Source organism: Anas acuta, chromosome 15 (assembly GCF_963932015.1).
Source record: "Anas acuta chromosome 15, bAnaAcu1.1, whole genome shotgun sequence".
NCBI classification, from domain to species: Eukaryota; Metazoa; Chordata; class Aves; order Anseriformes; family Anatidae; genus Anas; species Anas acuta.
Window position 1 is genome coordinate 11,320,940 of NC_088993.1, and position 22,621 is coordinate 11,343,560.

The 22,621-nt window shown below is 38.0% G+C and overlaps 1 long non-coding RNA gene across 1 annotated transcript in view; it reads left to right on the forward strand.

The window, feature by feature from the left end:
- Positions 1-22,621, forward strand: part of LOC137864711 (uncharacterized) — an 85,265-nt gene that overhangs the window by 60,931 nt on the left and 1,713 nt on the right. The window lies entirely within an intron of this gene.

Here is a 22,621-nt window from a genome sequence, read left to right on the forward strand (position 1 = left end):
TCTGTTTTCTTTAAAAGGAAGACAACATGTTTTGAAGGTATTCAACTTGCCACTGTACAGAGCCGGTCTGTATTGCAAATATTTGGCCTGGGCTTCCTTTTTCATTACTGTGATTTTTCCTTCTTTTGCTTTGTTCTTTTTGATGAAAACAAAACAATACTGTAATGAATCCTGTATTTATAGAATACTAAACTGAGCAGTAATGTACTGTCTTACGCAGAGGTGAGAATTGTGTCCTTTTTCAGTTTTTTTGAGTCTGTAAGTTTATTTCACATTGTAAAACTGTTAAAATTGTTTACTTATTTAAAAGCTACTATTGGCTGGGTTTCTCTGAGTCTGAACTTGAATTCTGTCAGCTGTCACTAAGGCATGAACAGGATTCTGCTGTTAGCACTAGGAATGCTATTCACCAGGGTGATTCTTTTTTTTAGTTTATATAAATTTTATTTGTTCTTCATTGATAGACTTCATGCCAGAGGTATCAAGGTCTAATAGAACATTTTTTATCTGGTTCCTTCCCATTTAGTTGTCTAAACCACATGGGCTATGAAGAAAATACTTTGTTTTGTACAAGTCTGGGAATTGTTTGACCACAAAGCACTTCCCATTGCATCAAAGCCCAGCTTACAGGGGAGATGCCTTACTGTAGCTGATTTTTTCTTGGTGTGCTTGAGGTTCAAAATTAGCAAGTGGCTTTATGGACAAACACTGGGAGCACTTTGGAATTACAGCATCGTGATTCTTATGTGTCATGGGTAGCAGCAGCTAGTGAATCCAGAGGAAAAGAAGGGAAAAAAAAAGTCTTGCCTTAAATTTACAGTCTCAGTTTATATATAAATATATATTATATAGTTAGCTTATGTGTATTTATAATGTGTATTTATAAAGACAGCAATACACTTTAACTCACCTCTAACATGTTTAATGACAAGGATGACCCTATGGGAAGCAACACTTTCTGTCATTAATTCTAGCTGTTTCAACCCAAAGATTTGATCCCCCCCCCATTATTTATTTATTTATTTATTTATTTATTTATTTATTTATTGACTGCAAAGTGATTATTTCCCTCTCTGATGGGTGTTCTCTTACAAACAAAAGGCAAGGAACATCAGTTTGACTTAGCAACTCTGTACAAGAACATCAGCTTCCTTCTAAGTGCTTTTAAATCCCTTGATTACCAACAGTAGCAATGCCCTAAAAGCAAGATTATTTAGCTTTCCTGAAGTCCTGGTGTAATGGCAGTATTGTAAAGCACTCATTAAAACTCATGTACTTCTACAGTGGATTAGAAAAGCTACAGGATTCCACAGTCACTCTCAGTCAAAACATCTGTCTTCGTATTAAATGAAAGTGCTTCTGCTTGTTAAGAAAACAGTGTCATGAAATGTGAGGACAGAATAATCACATCTCTAATACAGCGTTACAGAATTCCCTGCATTGAGAAAGGCAGATTTATACCAGCTTTATGTTATGTGGGTGTAAGAGATAATGGGAGTATAAATTTCAGGAGGAAAATAAAGTGTATAATTTAGAATCTCTTCATGAGATTAATGCTGTACAGGGTGGGTTTTGTTTTGTTGTTGGTGGTTTTTTTTTGTTTTTTTTTTTTAACTTCATGAGATTAATGTTTTCATTGGTTACAGTTTCATTATCAATCAAAATAATCAGTGGAACGTATTCTAAAACTTCGGAATTATAAAAACAAACAAACTAGGTTTATAGTTTTGTAGGAATAAAATTGTCCCATAATTTTAGTGTAGACTCTTAAAACTCAAAAATCCTGGCAAGGAAAAAATAAAAAATTGAGTTTAGGAATTGATGTTTTCTAGAAATATCTTACACTGTGATAATGAAGTGGAAATACAAGGAGTAGTAGGTGAAGGAGGAACATTTACAGCATCAGTGTAAGCACTGGTTACCAACACGCTGTAAAAATACAGTAGTTGTGTGAGATGCTTTGTGTTATTAAACCTATTAGCAGATGTTCACGCTTCTAAAAATAAAAGCTATTGTGTCAGTGAACTCTGCTCAGTGACGGAACATCAGAAACCTCTTGAAGGCCTCTGGTCCTGCTCTGTGCTAAATGCTGGCAGGCAGCCTAACCCAGCGCTTGGCTGCTAAACTGGAACACAGGTCGCCAGGCCTGCCCCTCCTGTGGCTTGGCGTTTCACCCCGTTTTCTGTATTTTAGTTTACTCAGGTGAAAGTAAGGAAAGCAGGACCAAGTTGCTTGATCCCAGTTGATCCTAGCAAAAATTAGAGGATGCTGTTCTACAATTGTGTGGCTAGCAGTTAGTGTTCAATGTGCTGCTTTTAATAAAGCCTTGTCCTGGTTTTGTTTAGCTGTGTTGCAATGCTTCGTGCATGAGAATAGCCGCAGACGAGTGGTTCTTGTGGTCATTTCATCTTAAGCTGTGCATTGCTTATTGTCTAATTTTTTTAATGCTTCGCAATTGAATTGGATCCATTTTCTTTTTTATAGTTTGACAGTGGTTTCCCTTTGAGGTTTGACTGTCACATTAAATTTATAATTATGCCCATAATGGAGTTCAGTTTTTATTTCTGAGGGCAAGATCATTAGCAGGAAACCATTTCAGAATCTCCTCCTATATGCTTCTGGCTTGCCTGTTACATGTTCATTTAAATTACTGAAAAGAAAGACATGCTTCAGTATTTTCTGGAACTTGACAGAATTTTAAAAATTTGTTTGATATTGAGTGGGAAGTGTGCTGCGGTACTCTCTTCTTAAAATGTTTTTTTTTTTTTTTTTTTTTTTTTTCCATTCCTTCTTTTGCTGTAATCTTAGAGTTTAAAAACTTTATTTTCAGAACTCAGTAGAAGTATTTCTTAAATACCCTTCAGCAGAAGTGGGTGTGTGAAACATGCTGCAAAACTTCAGCGGTTCCAGCTAGTGGGAAGTATGTTTTGCGATGTCCAGGAAAGCATCTGAGTTATTACTCATGTTTTGGAGCACAACCGAGTAGTTGTAGCGTAGCCCTATGGGTACTGTGCTGCCCTGTCCACTCCACCTTGCACCATCTTGGTTCATCAAGTGCCAGTGCTGCAGAAATCAGTTCCGAACAAGATGACCTGCAGTTTTGGCTGGGACAGAGGCTGCTTTCCCCACCAGGGCTGCCTCCAGCCCCCAGAGGCAGCAGATGGGACCTGATGGGATTGCAGGGGGCATGGCTGGGCAGCTGGACTGCACCGACTGCAGGGACATTGCGTACTGTGCGGTGTCACAGTCAGCAAGGGAAGGCAGGGAAGGAGACAGAGAAGTGGGGCTCTTGTTATGAGACCGCCTGTCCCTCCAAGCAACTGCTACGTGTATGCTGTGCCTTGCTGCCTGAGACATGGCCAAACATTGCTTGTTGGTGGGAAGCAGAGAATTATTGTTTTCTCTCTGTCTCTCTTTTCTTCTGCGTGGCCTTTGTTTATTTTCCTCTTTCTTTTCCCTTTAATTAAATTATCCTTACCTCAACCTCTGAGGTTTTTTTCTTTCCCATCAAACTTTCTTCCCCTCCTCTCCCTTTGAGTGACAGAGCAGTTGTGGTGTTCTGCTGTCCATCAGAGTGAAACCACCGCACCATTATAATCCGATTATAGAGAAAATGAAGAAATTGTTTCTCCACTTGAAGGAGACATTTTTTCATAGCCCTAGGCAATGCTGCAAAGGAAACATTTTTGGGTACTGTGTAGAAAATAGTCATGGTTTGCCTTTGATCCTGAGAAACATACAGAATCTGAAAAAAAGGTGAGGTGGAGTGATGTGCCTGGGAAAATACTTTGAAAGTACCTGGCATATTGTGTATGCTGCATTAGTACAAAGACAAAGGTTTATCCTTCATAAGTGAGCTTATGTTGAACATCATTTCTGGCAGAGCTCAGCTAAAAGAATTAGAAAAATTGGAGATGCCATTGGAGACAAACAAATCCCTTTTCATAAAATGGAAATTGAGGATACTCAGGTCTGCCTTTTAAACATTACCACTGTACATTGGATCCTGTGTCCAGGAATTAAACCAGACTTGTTTTGTGATGTTCTTCCAAGTATCATCTATAATATAGACCATGACCAGAAAAATGCTTCCAAACCACACTACTCCATGTCTGAAACTGTTTTTTTCCCCTAATTTTTCAATCCATCTCTGTTTTATAATTGCAAATTGCAGTAGGATTGTCTTTTAATCTTTCTTTCTGTTTACTCCATAAATGTGTCAGGAAAAAAGCTGCACAAGCTTTTTGATACAAATTTTGCAACCTTTTATTCTTTGATAATCTCAAAATTGAATAATAATAATGGTTATACTGAGCTGTTTTGTTGTACTTGGTAAAAAAAATGTGGTACAAATTAATGAGGGAAGGTTTAATGAATAGCATTGTTTTTCCTTCTGCATCTCATTGTGATAATTAAAATGGGTTTTATTTTTGTACTGTGAGAAGACACTGCATCAAGGCTAATAGTGTGTTTACAAAGAAGTGATATATGAGCTCTGTGTACCCATAAAATACAGTGAAGCAAGCTGACATTGACTTTGTTCTTACAAGTTTCTGTTATTACAGGTTTGTAATTTTACTTGGGAAACTGTGAAAGTTTATTTATATAAATGCCAGAGATGTTATTAATAATTGTGTCCAGGATCAACATAGTACAACATCGATCAAACCCGCTGCAGCTTTGTTTTAAATCAAATGTGAGATATTTGACAAGCTCATAACTGTCTACCATAGATTTTTTTTTCTGATATACCCCAGATATCCAAGTTAGAATTGCAAAAACATTGAAGAAAGAACTCCAATTTACAAATCTGTCAATAAAGGCAACCACATCATTATGATTGATGTAATATATTATAAGATTACATGGGGGGAACTCAGCACAAATGATTTCTGTAGCACTTGTCACACCTGGATTTTACAAGTAGCAACATTTAGAATAATAACCATCTAATGCATTTCCCAGTGAAAACACAGATCATAAATTTCAGCTATTGGTTCAACTTGCGAATTGGTGGCTCATATTCAGATACTTTCTGTTGACAATTCCTTTGGTCCTTTTAAGGGTTGAGGATTGCAGTGTTTAATTTTAATATTGCAAACCATGTATTTGTCTTTGTAGAAGAATCCTTCTAGTCCAGTTTACCCAAGCAAATTGTATTGTTATGAGTGATGTGTCTTTACTTTTTTCTATTCTATCCACCCCTGCTCTTTTTGCAAACATTATCAGCTTCAATTTTATATTTGTAGTAAAAGAATACATTATGTCACAGGTTGAGAATAGTTCTCTAAGTAGATCTTTATCCTAAATAATTAATAACTACTCATAAAGAAATGTAGTATCAACAAAGTATTTTCCAATTTGATATTGCCACATAACTTTTGAGTGTTTCTGTTTCTCAGAATCAGAAACTTGTGTGATATTGAGTTCAAAGCTTAAAACGTGTTCAGAAATAAGTTGTTAACAGTTGCTGTCAATTGTTGGTAGAAGTATTTGATTTGACAAGACTTGTCTTCCTCCAAAACCTGTTGGGTGCTATAAAATATAATGAATCCTTTAAAAGTAAGTAATAATGCTTAATCAGATATTATGATGATTTTATTATAAAATGATTTTACTTAAAATCAATATTGAGATGATTCAGCAGTAGAAGTCACATTGCTTACATGTTTGAAGTAGTGACAGAACAATGAAGTTCTAGTTCTATGGCTTTTTCCAGAACAGATTTATTCTATGGGAATTATATCTGTTTTCTGAATTTGAATAAACAGGAAAAATATATCTTGAGATATGTCTAAGATGCCATCTCCTAATGGTATTCTGCAGCAGTTGAGACCAGTTGGATTTTGAATATTAATATTGGAAGTTTATATTGCCATAATCTTAATTATGGGTGCCTTTTTATAGACAATGAAAACAATAGCTGGAGAATACAGGGAAGAAAACTGGCGTTATATACTTGTGCTTATGGAGTGTCAACAGCGTTTGGAGGCAATGTTTGAAACACATGGTGCTATGGACATCCCTACGTATGCCACTTCTCTCTGGCTGCCCTAGAATGTGTAGCTTCCCTAGCTCTTTCCTTGTTTTAGTGTTTGTAAGAAAATAGATTCCTGGCATACTGTATTCTGTATTTTTTTTTTTTTTCCAATGAGTAAAAAAAATCCTTGAGCTGGAAAATCAGCTGCCTTTCTTCACTAGTGAGAAGTGTTATGTATAGCACTGCTAAAACCTTGGCACCTGTAATTGTGCCAGACTTGAGCGTGGCTGTAGGTGGACCCTGAATGGATTGATCTGTGACCTCTGCTCAGCACTCCTGAGAGAGTACAGAAGGAAGCTTTAAATTACAGTCACAGCATGTGATCCTTTTGGTATTCTAGAGTGTTGGACCTTTTGTCCTCTATTTGAAGCCTTGTAATTTGTACTAGTGTCAGCAGTCCCATTTAAGGGTTGCAGGTTTTAGAAACGCTTTTCCCCACTCTCTTTTCTGTGGTCACTTCCTGCACAGAGAACTGGGCACAGAGAAATGCAGATGTCTAATTCTGGATAAATCTTCCTTGGGAAAGTCTCCTTTGGGCTGGTTTAAGTTTTTGAAGCACAGAAGTCACTAAGTTTTGATGGCCAGTGTTTTTCACAAAGGTGTAATCAAATTGGATTGTCAGAAACCTGTTGTCAACATCCAGTCTAACATTAGTATTTTGATCCAAACTTATCACACCCTCACGGTATTGCTTTGACTTAACTGCAATGAGATACTCATTTCAGTTGTAGAGAATAGCCTTGTCTTCAAACCTGCCTACTTCCCTCCATTGTCTATATTGTTAATTATTATTGTTATTATTTTTGTCTGTAAAGTACCCCTAGGGGTTCACAAAAGCTTTAGGAGTGCAACTAGTTACATTTAATATGATGTAGCTGCAAGCTGCTCCCAACCATCCTGCTCCCGTTCCCATCGGTAGCAGTACATTTCTGCTGCATCCCTTGCAGGCGGTGACTGTGCAGTGTCTGGGGGCAGATGGTGCATTTGTGGTGAGGGCAGGCTGAGAACAACGATTCAGGTCTGTTAGGTTGGAGTAAGTACGTAAAGCCGTGGTCTTAGTGCTGTGAACTTACATCTGTAGAGTGTGAACTATGAAAAGAGCCACTCTGAGACTCCTTACTCAATTAACTAGACTAAATCATTTTAATCTGAAGTGCATCACGTCTCTTTAGGCTAGCTTCTCTGGTCCGGTGCAAGAAACGCTGTGTTTGTATATACATAAACGTAGCGTGTTTATGTAGGGAGGGAGGGAAGTCCCTGCTGGCAGAGGGGAGTAAGATCGGTGCACCAGAGGAGACCATTGCAGGTACCTGCTTGGCTTGTAGGAGGGGGCTGCACGTGGGTTTGCTGAGCCAGAAGCAGGCTCGGGATGACTTGGCTCTCCCAGCTGCAGAGCAAACCGTCTGCCCTGGGCCTACTGCGTGTTACAGGTTAGTGCTTTAATGTAGCTTGTCTGCTGGCGCTGGCCTGATGGTGATGAGATCAAGGCCCACGAGCTCATTTCCTCTGGGCTGTTTCCTGTTTACCTGCATCAGTGTGGGAATAGCAGCTGTGGAAAAAGGTCCCTTTTCCTGCACCTTGAGCCCTTTTAGATAGACAATGAGAGCTACAGCCACCTTCGGATAGCATATTATAATTGGAGGCAAATTCTTTTTCATCCATTGTTCATGTGAGGGGAAGAATTGTTTCTGAACATTAATGAAGCCAAACACAGTGTTCTTTCTTTATAACCCATCCTTCCTCTTTTTTTTTTTTCTTCCCTAAGTTACATCTCTAAGTTAGTCCCTGATGCACAGTGTAGATTTTGTTTTCCAGCTAAGTATAATTTGGTATTTTGCCAGGAGCATAGGTATCTGTAAAGTACAGGCTCTGACTTTTTTGAGAGATGCTCTGGGGTTTTGTAAATCAGATTCAGGGAAACTATACCCTATTATGTGTTTTTTTTTTTCCTCCCTTGCACGCAGGCTGATTTTTTGATTCCCGAAGTATGTCAGAACTAGAACATGACAGGGCAGTTACCTTTAATTTATTCAGTAATAATAGGTAAGCAAACACTTTCTCATACCCACTTTGCATGACTTGTATATCCTTTACCTTTTCCTGGCAGCCTGCTGTCAAGTTAGAAGCTTCTATACCATTAGTAGGATCTCTTAATTAACATCTATTCATTTATTGTTAGGACTTTCATTATATAGTGTTAGCTGGAGCTGGGTCTGTGTATTGGCTCTGACAAAGTATTAGTTCTCGGATATTTGTTTTGTTTCTCCACCTGATATTAAATGTAAACTGCATAGTTTGACTGTATCAATAATTAGGCAATGCTAAAATAGTTTTAGATTTCTATTCCATAATTTATGAATAATATCATTATGTTTGTTTTTTCACTTTCATCTGCATGTCCTTAAACCATTTTTATGCAGTAGAGCGGGTGCTGTGCAGGCAAGGCGGAGGCACCTGCTCCTCACGACAGCCAAAGCTTTCACTGGGCCATGGGAGGTGCACTTTGCAGCCTGTCAGGTTAATGACAAAATTGAATCTGGGCCTTGTAGTGCTTGGAGGAGTTTTCTGATCTCCAGACTATTCCTGAAATGCACATATCAAAATAAGCACCCATTTCTTAAATGAAAACCCCACCAACTCTTAATTATTCCTGACAGATGCCTTCAGTGTAGCCCGATACCAGCCCCCTCAGCAAACTGGACAGTAGAGCTGCTCGGCCTGGGTAAGCTGATCTGTCCACAGAGGAGAAATTCTGTGGCTGGAAACCCTTAATGTCAGAAGTGAATTGCATGGGAAATGGAGGTTCATGACTGGTTGGAAGGCAACTGTGGCAAGACTGCTTTGGTTGGAGTTTGAGACCGAGGTGCAAAATATTGGCCCAAATAATACAGACTTCTTTATACAGTTTAGTGTATTCCAGGGCTGTCTGAAGGGTCACAGGGGAACCTGCGTTTGCTCTGAAAATTCATTTGCAAAGCGTGCAGAGGCAAACACCCCAGGCAGGCTTTTATGTGAAAAAAACACGCTCTGTTCTGTTGGAGCAGCAGTTAAACAGAGCGATGTGAAATGCTTTATGGTGGCTTTGTTGGCGTAGAATGCATTCATGACACCAACCTGCCTCGGCAAGCTTAAATGTATCGGCAGCATTTAACCTCAGGTACCCATCCAAATCCCAAACCAGAAATGAGAGTGTGACATAGCACCTACCAGCCTGATCCAAGCAGACCTTAACAAGCCTCTCGCATCTCTGCCAGTCGGGCACTTGAGAGGACGATTGCAAACGGCTAGCTTGAATACTGCTGAATTTGAAATTCATTGGAGGAAAAAAAAACAAAAAACAGCTATGGCTGTTGCCTTGCCAGTTCATCTTCATTCCAAATGGTAAACATGTTGGTAGATGTGAATGAAAAGCCCTCTAGAGTGTAAATAATAAATGCTTCTTCCAGCTGCACTGAGAGCTTTACGTTTCTGAAATGATGCCAGTATTTTTTTTGCTTTTAAATGGATTACTTTGTTACATTGTACTGTGCTCTGTGCTAGGCTGTGAAGGACTTTGTGTTCATAACTGTTGATTTTTTATAATTACTAGCATAAAGCATCATATGCTGCAAATTAAACACAAACAAATGAAATGAATATTCAGGGAATTCTTAGCAATTTGTAGTAGTCTGTATGAGCTTTTAGTGCAAATGATTAGGAGTTTCTCTGTTCTTAACAAGTAATGTCTGAGTTTGTTCAAAATGTCTAGATTATAAATATATTCATGTGTTTTCTTACTAGGGTAGTGTTTGTGCACTTAGCATATCTAAATTACAATTATTACATTAAATCCCCACTAGTAACAGTGGTAAGTGGTCAGAAAACCACAAAGTGAAGTCTTGGGAGCAAAGATTATATTAGCCCTGGGTTTTCTCGGACAACCCATGCAGGGCGCTTTCTTTGCATATATGTAGATCTGAGAGTTGCCCAGCAGTGGAAGTTGCTCATCCTTGGATTTCAGAGTTATGCTGTCAGTACCTAATACTAAGTATGCATATGTGACGGTCACTAAGGTTGTATGCTAGGTTTGTAGCGTTTAAAAATAGAAATGCGGGCATTGAACATTTTAAGAAAGAGTTAAAATTGAATTATTTTCTCAGAGTAGTAAATGCGTATGACTGATCTTTTCAGAAAGGAGATCCAGCTGAGGACTGTTAACTAGTATTTATTGTCTGTCAGCATCCTGCTGAGATGCGGTTCAAAACAGTGCATATTAAGCCAGTGATAAGTTTCTGGGGTGAACTCCTCTTTATTCTTTGGATGAAGTGAGAAGAGATAAGAGAAATATGCTGTGTGTTGGAGAATATTTTGTGGGGGTCATTAAGTAACCAAGTCGTAACAAGTTTTAGCTTTTGAATGCTTTTCCCTTTTTAATGTGAATGAATTTATTGACTGCAGTTTCTTCCTGAATTGTCTCTGCTTTAACCCATGGATGAAATTCCAGTCACAGACAGTCGCCTTCATTTCCTGAATAAATGAGCATATAATAGGACTCAGTATTTCTATCTGCAGATAGAAATGTGATAATGGCCTGATTATTGTCCCACAGAAGTCAATGGGTATTTGAGCCATCTCTTTCACTGGAAGTGTGATTAAAGGTGAAGTTTCTCAGAGAAGGCAAAGCTTTGGTGATGAATGAAGAATCCTGGCTGTCAGAATGCGTTTGATATAAAACTATATGGTGAATTTAGAGCCGACATTCGATTACATTTTCTTCAATTAAGAAAAAAAAACCTTTCTTCTCTCTTTCTTAGGTATAGGGAAATCTCTTGAGAAATGGGTCATACTTAGACTGCAGAATGAGGTGCTTAGCTGCTGTTTTGCTGCTTCTGCTGCTCTCTGGACTTGTATTGCCTCTGGCTGTTCATTCTCAGCTCACCAAGGCATTGCAGCTCTCACAATTTCTTATATTTCTTTTGAGGGCAAATGTATTTGCTCTCTGCTTTGTGCAGTGCAGTGTTCTGGCCCTGTTTCATCATCATGAGTTAAATCCTCTTCAGACTCCTTCAAAACCTCAAAGAGTCTTGACACAGCAGAACTTTTGCAGCAGAACTGTATTGCGCACCAGGAGTGCATCCCTTGCTCTCTGCAGGAGCTTTCTTTTCCAGCACAGGGAGGTCTGGAGGAGCAGACAGCGCCTGTGCTGAGCCGAAGGGAGCTCAAGAGTAAGTGCGGGAGTTACTGGAACCGAGGGGCGGTTGAGGAATAAAAACACACAGTCAACATAGACAGTAAAATAATAGTTGCTGAATCTGTGAACTCAGTTAGGATTTGGCTCAACAATAGCAGCAAATGGAAGCAGATGATAATCAGCTTCTGCTCTGCTGGTGCAGAGGGTAATGAATGAACATTTACTGCTTCTGCTCTGAGAAGCCATACTGAGTTAGCAGCAGCATTTGGCCAGCTTGGCTTTGATTTTATTACAAGTGTCAGGAGCTTGTGTCTAGACTGGTGTTTTGGCAGCTAATTGATCTCCAGCATTTGATATGCTAATTATTTCTTTCATAATATGCTAATATGTGTACAGTGAAAAAGCACCTTTTAAATGCTAGGCGGGTATGTCAGAGGCATATTTAGAAATGGAAAGTAAGATCCGTAAATCGGTAAATCCTGGTGTATATCAGCACAATATACTATGAATATGAATGAATAAATTCTTGTGGTGGGAATTTAGCTTAAAAATGGGAGGGTTAGGCCAAACAAAAGCTAGACAAGAATTTCCTTGAGTCATTCCATGTAATTTTGTTGCTTTGCTTTTTTTATGGAAGGAATACACTGTTTTATCAGGATCAGATATTGTTTTGTCATGCAACAACTGGAGAGGGCATGTATAACAGGCCATCCAGTACAGTCCAAAGAGCAAGAAAATTGGTTTGGATGAGGGATGTGCAGTCCCTCTTTTCAACACACTTAACCTTAATAGAACTTGGCAACTTTTTTTTGTTGTTGTTAATACACGGATGTTCCTTTTTGTGAGGTCAGTAATCCGGACGTCATAGTTTTTATTGTGTTTCCTGCAGTTAGAGAATGAAGAGTCATGACAGAGAAACGTAGATGAGTCATCTCCCAGTTCTCCTTTGGGACAGAACGTGCCTCACTGCATTAAGAGCAGTTCTCTAGGTAGCTGAATAATTTGCTGGCCTTCTATGAATTCCTATCATTTGGCCATTCAAAAGGAGGTTTACATGTACTTTACTGCTTTCTGATGCACTTGTATGAGAGATAGTTCAGCCCCAGTTATTCTGTCTGTTCACTCATTGGGGTTCTCGTCACACTGTGGGTACTTGTAAAATAAAGTGTTATGTGACTCAGACATTAGCTTTCTATAGCTCCATGTGGAATTACAATTGCACACATTTTTCACTCTTAGAGAGAAAGGCACCGTCAAGGGGAGTTTTTGTACACATTCTCCTTTGTCTGTCTCTATTCAGGTATTTTCAAAAATACTTTTATTGAATACATAAAAACATAAACATTTTCAAAAGTTGTCAAAGCAAACTGTGGAACCACTACTGTTGAACAGCCTTCCTAGGATCTGAGTCAGAGCTGCAGGAACATGGTATCAGTTTGGTACAGAGCCTGAGTCAGAACCAGGATCCTCACTGACCGTTGGACATCAGCAGTGATCAGTTGCTGTGGTTGGTGAATGAAGAATTTGATTTCTGTAAACAATTAAAAAAAAAAAATTTCTTTGTACCTATACACACTAATAGTCTGTCCCAGCGCCATTAAGTGGATGGATTACTAACCTAATTAGTAATCAGATTACTAATATGTACTTAAAGTTTTACATAGTGGGAAAACATTTGATTTACATTTGGCTTCAGCCGCTGACAGCAGAATAGATGAACAACCATCAAGTATTATAAGTGCATGAGCAGACTCTACAACTATTACTGGGAACAAATTCCATGGCTCCTGTAGTAAGCTCGCCTGTATGCTTAAAGCCTCAATCATCCTCTTGTTGACTAGAGAGGACTGATTTTATTTGAAGGGGTGTACAAAACTGATTATTTAGCTCTACAGACCAACCAACCTGAATAAAAACGTTCATTGATTTTACAGAAGAAAGTTAGTGAACTCATTACTGAAAATGAAATCAATGGAGCTACGCTTACTGAAGATTAAAGTGAGATCCTTTCTTAAATCAAAAGTTACTACCTACAGTTAAATTCATCCAACTACAAAATCCTGCAAATCATGTGTAACTACAATAGTTTTCTAGGCAAAGAGAGGGTGTATTTTTATACTGAAATTTACTGTGGTATATTTAGTTTCAATTTGGGCATCTTTAGAAGTGATGTAATGATCCTGACAGTAGAATTTCTTATCCTGACACAAGTTTAAATGATAAAAGGATCTGGTCTCCCATAAATGTCATACGTTCCTTGTTCTGCTAGCTTACTTTTCATACATTTAATTTTCTTCACATTTATAACCGGCTTTTGGAAGCAGACATCTTGAATCTCCCTCTTAAAGTGAGGTTCTTAAGGGAATAGTTTTTATTGAAATTGTAGGATAAAATGTATTTCTGCATCAAAACAAGGACTCATTGATATATGTTGTTTGTTTGTGGCCCTTTACTCCTGGTTTAGGAAACAATTTTCTGCAGGTACTTTAACCCTACAGCAATAGCTTTGAGAATTAATGTTTGGAATACTTTGTGGGCTTTTTTGTCTTTAGCCCCATCTGGTTGAGACAACGTAGTTATACTGTAACTGCTTCTTTGAGGCTCCATCCACAAGGCTAAAACCTTTGCCTCTTTCATTTATCTGCTTAATATATTACAGATACCACATAGAATAATGTCTTAATATGCTTACTGATTATTCAAACGTAGCACACGGAGATAAGGTTATTGATATAACTTTAACAAGGAATGTGCTCCAACTGGTTAGATTACTGAAATACATTTTAATAAGGGAAATAATTAGAACTTGAGATTTAAACAATGAAATGCAGTGACTTCACTAGAAAGAAATTTGATGTTTCATAAACCTCATGTAGTTGAGTAGATTTAAAACAGATTTGTTTTGTGACTTTGAATGTTGAGTTGAATTTGTTTTAGCCATGTTGGTGTCCCTTGCATTTGCTTTCTATAAATGTTTCAAACAACAGGAGTTACAAGTGGGAATGTTTACCCAAAAAAAGCCAAACCAAACCAACCAACCAACCAAAAAACCCACCACCATCACGGCATAACCTTTGTAAGTGCAGCAATAATTTCCATAAGATACAGCATCCATATGGAAGATTTGATATGTTACATCCCATCAATAAGAACAAGCATTTGTTATTCAAGTAGTAGCTTACTACTGGCATTTGGATTAATGGTACTCAATGGATTAATTAGGGACTGACGCTGCAGTACAGTCAGTGCTTTCTGACAGTTCAGTAATGCACCTAGGATATAGCAGCTTGTATCCTGTGGAACATAATTCCAAAATAATTTTCTCGTGTGATTTTTAAATACCACTTGAATTTTTAAACCTCTCTCAACAAATGCTTCCAGGTACTCCAGACTACCTTCAGATAAATTAGGGACTGTTCCTCTTGCCTAATTGAGTTTGGAGCTACTCTGCTTTTCTTAGATGTTTTCTTGGTGTGTTTAAGCTCATTCAATGTCTGTTGAGAAATGTATACAATATAGAGTTATTTTTAGAAGGCTGGAGTACTTCTGGATGAATAACAATGAGTAAATCAACCACATGATAGAACGATGTATCTCACTGAATGATCTAAGCTATGATTTCAGTTTAGGAAAAGGATTGTTGAGTTGGCCTTAGCCTCAGCAGCATTGTCTTGCAGCATGCTGACGCGGGGGCTCAGACTCAGGTGAGTGTTTGCTGGGTGAGTGTGGTTGAGAGGTAAACGAGCCTCAAAGTTTTACATGGTTCCTCAGGACTTGAGTGTCACATTTGGCAGTACTCATGGTTTTGGATCGGAAAGGAAAGGAAAGGAAAAAGGAAAGGAAAACCTGCAGAATGATGAAACCTGTCAAGGCTGAACCATGACATTTCTTCTTTTGTGTCACTGAATATTGTATAAATTTTACTCACCCTCCTTAGCAGCCACAAAGAGCTATGTTCTGCATAAGAGTTCTTAAAGATGACAGATGTTTTTTCACGTGGTTCTCCTTGTTGTAATCCAAAGCCCTCTGGTTGCTACTCAGGCATCCTTTTTTATTTCAAAATCCCATTTATATATGCTTACTATAAAGATCAAGCTATTCATTCCAGAATCCCAGTGCTGCAGTCAGCAGTGATACACAAATCTTGGCCTTACTGCAGTTGTAGGGAAACTGGAGAAAATCCGACATAGTAATGAACCTCCCTCTCACTGCCTTGCTCTGAAGCAGTACCTTGCATTTGTTCTCCTTCTGTTTTATTTTGTCTTTGTTGATCATAAGGATCAAGAGCTTGTACCAAATCTGTGTAGGACAAAAAGAAAAAACTGTTACCCCTCACTTGAAGTGTCTTTCTGACTATGAAGAAATAATACAATCTCTAGAAAGAGTGCTTTAATCATCAAGAGCTAAGATGTTTAGTTTTCCCAGAAATTAATTTAATTGCTGATGCATTAACGCTATCTTTTGGCTTGAAAAATGAAGGAACAGGCTGGTGACTTGGTGATTGAGCCCAAAACAGCGTGTTATAGACCACAGCTCTGAACTGTAGCACTGTGACAAGTAAGTTAGAAAAGATTTTAAGTATATTCTCTTTTATTTTCCCTTTATTTTATGAATCTTCCCTTTAGTGTCTTTCATTCATAAATAATATTTTATGTAAGTACAACTGAACAACACTAAAAAGTAAATGGGGGTGCAAATTATTAATCACCGTTGCAGCCTAGTTTTTGTGGCACTTCTGAAAATGTTAAAATGTTTTTCTTGCAGAAAAATAAATCCTTACTATTTCTTCATCTATCAGGGAAAAGATTCCAAAATCTCCTCCTGGTTTTAAGAATTTCACTCATCTCTTCACAGCATGGTGATGGCACATCCGACTAGGCACATCTGTAACTCGTGGCACACTACTGTGCCTGGCTGCCTTTGACTTCCCAGCTCACGCAGCTACGTACTCCTTTACCACTGCTCTGACTGAGTGTGGTCTTTGGCACACAACCTGGGATCATGCTTTTGGATTTGTAGCATTTCCTTGAACAACTCTGACTCTAAGCCCTTTATCAGATCAAACAGCAGAAAATAAATTCTTTGGCTCATTTGACTGCAGTAGCTCAGTGGCTATGTATTGAATTATTTGCCATTGATCCAGAGTAAAACAGTATCATATAAAGCCCACTTGTGTTGGGTAACTTCAAGCATAATTTTTGGAAGATGTCTGATTGCTGTCATTTCACAAGCAGAAAGAAGGTGATTCTTTCAGTCTTCTCTTTTAAATTTTAACAACCTATGAAACCATGTTATCCTTCCAAAATCACAGATAAAAAAGAGTTTGATATGTACTTGATAATTCACAGTGTTAGTGAAATAAATCAATTTCAAAGGCTCTTAACATTGTACAAACAGATTGATTGGGTTTTGATGTATAGACGTCTCATTAATTAAAACTTTTGTAGGTAAGTGCTCTAATTTATCTTTGTTCATCATTACTATTAATGTTTCAGATAAGTTTTATGAGAGCTTAGACTTTGATGCTTTAATCTTCAGTTGTTTTTAATCATTTCATTTAGAAAGGGTTTAGCTTTGTATGAGCTGCTATGAAAGTGATCTTTAGTTAAACCTGTGAAGTGTGAAAATCATCTGTCAAAGCAGATGTACAACATGTCTACTGTTAATATCTCTTTGCCCTTTAATCCTATTTTTCCGGCTTGTGTGGGCACTGACAGTTGACTCAAGTTTCAATCAAACCTAGACGAATAGGATTTTTCCTGCCCTACAGTCAACTAGTCAGACAATCAGTGATTTTTTTCACACTATTCACAAACTCATTAGACCTTTGTTCAGACTGGCTGAGGCACAGCAAGGATTTAGAACGTGCTCTTTCATAGTCCAGGATATTTTTGCAATACTTTTATTTTTCATTGCATTTGAAAATGAAATTATGTAATTTGCAACTACAAATTTTTGACATGCGTTATATAATACATCTAATAGATACAAACACATTGAAGCTGGAACTGTTTCACAAATGAATTACCACAATGCCATTCATCTCACAATTCTTAGAATATTGCAAACCAATTAAATGCAAAGTATGGACATTTTTTACATTGCATTACCACTGTTTTGGAATATGTTTTTAAATGGGCATACATCATTCTGCAAAGAAAAAAATAGTCTGTGGCATCATTTCCTGATGGCACACTGTGAAACATACTGAATGAGGCAATTAATATAAAATTATCAGTGAATTAAGGTCTTAGATAATGCAACTATACGTGGGGTAGCAACATTATGATGTTGAGTATTTGTATTTTATCTTAGTGGGGAATTATCTGGGTGCTATAAAACACACAGAAACTGGACAAGTGCTTCCCCAAAGATCTAATAGTCTTAAAAGATTAAAAAAATAACAACATATGGCTGAAAGCAAAGAGAGCTGAAGGCATGTGGCAGGAAGGGTGAAGTAACTTTGTGACAAGCATTAAAATCAAGTAAGTTCATTTGCATCTACCCCTCTGAAAATGCGATTGCAGCCAGGCCAAATAGAATTCGTACAATGACAAGTAAATGTGTTGTTGACAATTCTAACCTGAAAAAGGCTGGGCTGGTTAACTTGCCTTGCACACAAGTACCGCTTAGCACAGATAACCTTACCACGGCAGGGGGTGAAATACCCTACACAGGTCCATAGTGGAGCTGCCATTGATTTTGGTAAAGCCAAAATACTTCAAAATCTAATTGCCAGTGTAGCTAAACTAATCTCCAGATCCTCTACCAAATCTGCAACCTGGCCCCAGGTGTTTTATCTGAAACACAGTTGGTGCCGAATCCTTAGCTGAAATTGCAAACCCCTTTATTTTGTAATTTTCTTCTGTCAATCTTCTTTCATATGTGCACATTGTAGTTTCTTGCAAAAGTACCTTCACAGATGATGATGTGTTTTTTTTTGCCTACCAAAACTCTGGAAACTCTCCATGGATTGGTACTTTGTCACACTCATTAGAACTTGAGATGAAGCCTATTGAGGTGACTTAACATCATCTCATAGCACCAGGTACTTTGGCATTTCAAATGCTGTATGGGTCAAGACAAAATAGCATCTCTAATAGTCAGCCACAGAATCAGGCACAAAAATGGTGAAAGGAAGAAGGAAATCCCTGTAGAGAGAACTCAAGGTTATCACTCTAATTCTGACAGAATTGAAAAACTAACTCACCGGCATGAAAGACTTAGCTTCTTCTATAGTACTGTTCTCTAATGGAAAGGCACTGAAAGTCGTTCTGCCTTTTGTCCTGGATTTCTAATCTCTCACGTATTCTTTTCTTTCTTTCCCTGTCACAAGGTGGGCACATTATGTTTTATTCTGTGAATTCTAGCTCTGAATCCAAGTGTATATTTCTGGTGTGGTGACTTCAAAACTGTGTTTACCAGTTTGTGAGTGTGTGCTTGCATTTAATACACCTATGCAGTAACATAAATGACTGATGTAAACATGTATTTCTGCTTTACGTACCTGTACCATGGAAAAAAAATACACCTGATACCATCATGACAGTGAACCATCTGGTCAAAGGATACAATTTCCCTGTCAGCAACAGGGAAACTGAAACTATTCACCCACCACTGGACTTCCTAGTGTGTAGGACTGAATGGATTTGAAGGGGCTAGCATAAGTGTATTGACTGTAGAAACCCACCAAGACAAGCCCAAGTGTGGGCTGTACTAACTATCCATACGGCAGTATTTGGAGATGTAGCAGGAGGTAATTTCTCCTGCTCTGTACAGAGCACTGTGGTGCCTGCACTGGGGTTTAATAACCGTGTGCCATAGCTACCGCACTGCAAGCTGCAGTCCCTGCTGGAGGTGGTGCTAATGGGCTAGCACAGAGGAGATGCTTCTCACTTGTTACAGAAGGAAGTGCAATATTTAGTCTTTTCACAGTAGCATCTTATCTTGCAAATTCAAATCTAAGTAGACTGTGAGCTTTGAAGATAAACCTGAACAATAAATACGCAGTTCTGAACATGTAAAAACACTTGATTCTTTTCTGTATGTCTATACGTAGACTTTAAAATGCATTAACATGTATTCTGCATATTTCTAGCCAAATTCTGTATTCTATGTTTCGTATCGCGCTTGGAATTGGGGAAAATTCTTTCACCCTCGGGAAGATATGCATTCATGACTATTGAGTAATAAAAGCCGGCGAAGGTCTCAATGTTTGTTCTCCATGCAGGTAACCTATTTCATTTCTCAAATGTATTTCTAAGCTTGGCATTTAGGGCTAAATGTCTGCAGAGTACCAGGAGATAACGGGTCCTGCAGAAGCTGACCCACCGTTTCTCAGGTTGGAGAACAGGGTGACAGACAGCTTGTGTGCATTCATGGCAAGGTCTCCTACTCCTGGCCTCTAGTCACCAGCAGCAAATTCTAGGGAATTCTAGAGGCAGCAAGATCTCTTTTAAGTGTCTTATGTTCTTTGAAAGTTCCTGCAGTGATTCTCCCTGACAAAGGTAGTATTTGCAGTGATTACCTCTAAAGTAGGTTCTGTTTTCCTTCTGCCAGCAGTAAGATTGTCCTAATTAATGATTCTCAGAAAGGTAATGTATCATTTAGATGATCTAGAGAACACCTGAATTTATTCAGATCAATGGCAAAAATCCTGTTGAGTTAAAAGGGAATACATTTTTCATTTATGATTTTCATAGAACTGTCTAGGATATGGAAAGAATAAGGGAGTATGTCTCTTAACGATTGGTTTCTTCTAATATTCTATCTATATTTTATCAATAGAAGCTTTATAAGACGGGAATATTAAGAACATCTAAAGTATGTTGAACAAAATCCTCTCGCTGCAATATCCCTAGGTGTGACTTTTAATGTCTGTAGCCTAACCTAGGTTTCCTGGTTCTTTTCCTGTAACTGGGCCACAACCTCTCCTCCCTCACTGAATTTCCTGATACCAACAGTTGCTGGATACCGAGATTCTTAAAAGTTTCGGAGTTCAGTTCTGTGGCAGACCTTTAATCAGTAGCCAGGAGATCGTTATACAGTCTGAAGTAGATACTAAGGATTAAGCAAAGACTCTGCTCATGTCTCTGATTTCTTCTGCAAACATGTTCAGAAGGACACTGAACAAAGTTCCTGATTTCAGGCTTTGTTGCTGGTGCATTGTTCTATAGTTTTGCTAAAGTTTTGATATGAATGAAGTTGGTCATCTTTGACAAAGTGGCACATTTTTAAGGAATGACACAAATTATGCAAGGTTGAAAGGGCAGATTTGTTTGTTGATCAGTTAGATCTTTGAGATCACTGCCCATAGTGTACCAAATGCTACAACCAAAGTCTACATTTGGTGTAGACTCCTGTTCTGCTTTCAGTGAAATGGATTAGACAACGTAAGCTGTTTGTCTACACTTTTTAAACCACGACTATTCAGAGAGAGATGCCCATATTTTACAGTTTCAAAACAGTTCATTCCCCATTTGGTCCCTGAAATGAAGAAGTCATTTCAAAGTAATCAGCACTTTGTGGCAATTACTATTGTAGTGAACACCTCTGAAACCCTCACTACTTATCAAAAATCAATTAATTAATTTAGTAGAAAATACTTTTTCCTATCTGTATGTTTTCTAATTGTCTTTTGAGTGTTAATTCTTCCTTTTCTACTTTGGATAGCCCAGCATTAAATTTTACTGTCAACTTTTCCATAATCTTGACTCCTGGTGACAAAGAAATCAGATTTTTCCCAGTAACAGTTTACATTTTTCTTTTTTTTTTTTCTTTTTTTTTCTTCTTCTGATGTATTTTTATCGTATTTTATTTTAACTTCTAAGAGTTGTAAATGGTAACTGAAGTAGCATTTTCTTTAAAGTGAATGTGTTATATCACCTAGGTTATAGTACTTTATTTAAGCAATGTTCTCATACAAATAATAAGCATCAGGTGAGACAATGTCCCATTGTGATGCACAGACATACAGGAATAGACAATTTCTGCCTGGTGAGAGTTTACAATTTGAGAAAGGCCAGAGAGAAAAAAATGAAAAATAGGTTCATTTTACAGACAAAGAAGTGAGGCATAGAGAAATTAAAGATATTTTTCTCAAAAGTTCCTGGGGCCAGGCTGTAAAATGTAGGTACTGACTAACAAAATTGAACGTTTATCACTTTTGAAAATTTCACTAGGTAGTTAAAAGCTTAACTTCCACTAAAATAAAACCTGAATTTCCAAGTCATATATAAAAAGATCTAAGCCTGGATCTATAGGTCCAGGCTAAGTTGAGCTTAGATAATTAGGACAAAATTTCAACTGAATATCTGGACAATGATGAATGGAATTTTTGGACACACCAATGTGTCCAAAAAATAAGAATCTTATCTGCCATCTGAAGATATTTGTATGCTGGCTTTTATGTGCCTAAGCCATGCTTTAAAAATGTGTCACAGTCTCCTAATGCATTTAGAAGTTTCTGCAAGATTGTGTTAGTGGTTTGGCCAGTATTGTAGACAGAAGTGTGTTAGCAGAATTCTATGTCAGGTCTCCTGAATTCCAGACCTGCATCCTAAACACAAAAATCTTCTATACTTGAGAGTCCAACTGCATTTTGCATTCATATTAAAGTTCCAGTATTATATATTACAGCTGTGCATCAAAGATAAAGACAGATAGCAGCTAGCATGCAAATGCTGTATCCAAAGAGAATAAAGCCCTTTTGAAGGCAGCAGAACTGTCAAAGTTAAATTAAAAATTAAAAATCCATTCTGTGGGCTACAGAGGTGCTAGGCTGCCTGACAGCCCCAGAGCCAGGGAGTTTTAGCTGCAACAGTAAGTTATCTGTACTTGCTGTGCTTCTCACTCTGCCCTGATCAACTTTTATACCACACTGAAATATAATCATTGTACCTATAAAATGCTCATCTTGGTCATAGGGGAAAAAAACAACTCCTCGAGAGTGTTTTTTTTTTAAAGATCTCAGATTATCAAGTATTCAATTTGTTTATGCCTTAGCATGTAATATATTAAGATGACAGACTTTCTCCTTTTCATGATTAATGATTTATTATTTATGATAATGTACTGCTGCATGTTAGTCACTCAAAATGAAGATGGATATGGCCATCAACATGTAAAAACACTGGCTACATTCACAAACAGCATAAATTAATGCCTCCATCAAGTGTTGGTCTCAGAATCTGGAAGTGGGGTAGAGTACTGTGATTTGGGTTGGGTGTTTTTGAAAGCACTGAAACACTATTGAAAAATACTGTGCATGTTAAGAAGGATGATGGATAAGATCTGCTTCTCTCCGTGTCTGTCCACCCTCCCTCCACACTTTTGCCCTCACTGCGTGGTAACTGACATTTCTGAGTCTGTCGGGATTCTTTCTTGTTTTACTGTCCTCACCTGTCAAAAAG